The sequence below is a fragment of the Oratosquilla oratoria genome, chromosome 20 (genome assembly GCF_046742065.1).
Source record: "Oratosquilla oratoria isolate Oo_2021 chromosome 20, ASM4674206v1, whole genome shotgun sequence".
Classification (NCBI taxonomy): Eukaryota; Metazoa; Arthropoda; class Malacostraca; order Stomatopoda; family Squillidae; genus Oratosquilla; species Oratosquilla oratoria.
This window is the reverse complement of record NC_134796.1, coordinates 46,605,654-46,606,296: the sequence shown is the minus strand read 5'-3', so window position 1 is coordinate 46,606,296 and position 643 is coordinate 46,605,654.

The following is a 643-nucleotide window of genomic DNA, read 5'->3' as shown; positions in this document are numbered from 1 at the left end:
AGAATGTTTTGGGTACACCATTCACCGAGTACTTTAGTCAAGTCTAGATTGTACTCAACGTAGGTTGCCTGCCCCGAGCCCTCCATTGGCGACGCGTCGTCCGAGTGGTTGCAAACCCTGACGCAATATTCCGGAGGATGTGGTAGGGAGGGAAAGGAAATAGGAAGCATTTAGTACAACGGCCTCCAAGAAAAAATGTTAAATGGGTTAAATAATTTGTTATAACTTTATTAATGTGTTCAGGAATCGGATAACCATACATACTTCGAACTTATACGAAACGTTTTTGTCACTACATTGAAGAAATAGAAAGTTCAAAGGTATATTTCAGCTTGTAAATGAGTCCCTCTTTCATGTTGGTGTACCTTATTTGATGAATTGCAAAGTAAATGAAGCATTATCACATGTACCAGGGTGTAGAAACAGTATTTTTTCGTAGTCATGGTTACGAGGTAGCTCATAGCGACAGACAGCATAAGCTAAATATTTGGTTCATAACAAATTCCTGGAAGAATAAATGCCAGATACTTCCAGAATTACGAATTTAATTTCTGATCTTTTAAGAAAAAATCGAAATTGTACCCATGTTCATGTAATCACTTGGCGTGTCTGAACAAAAAAACGGAGTTATGACATAAATGTT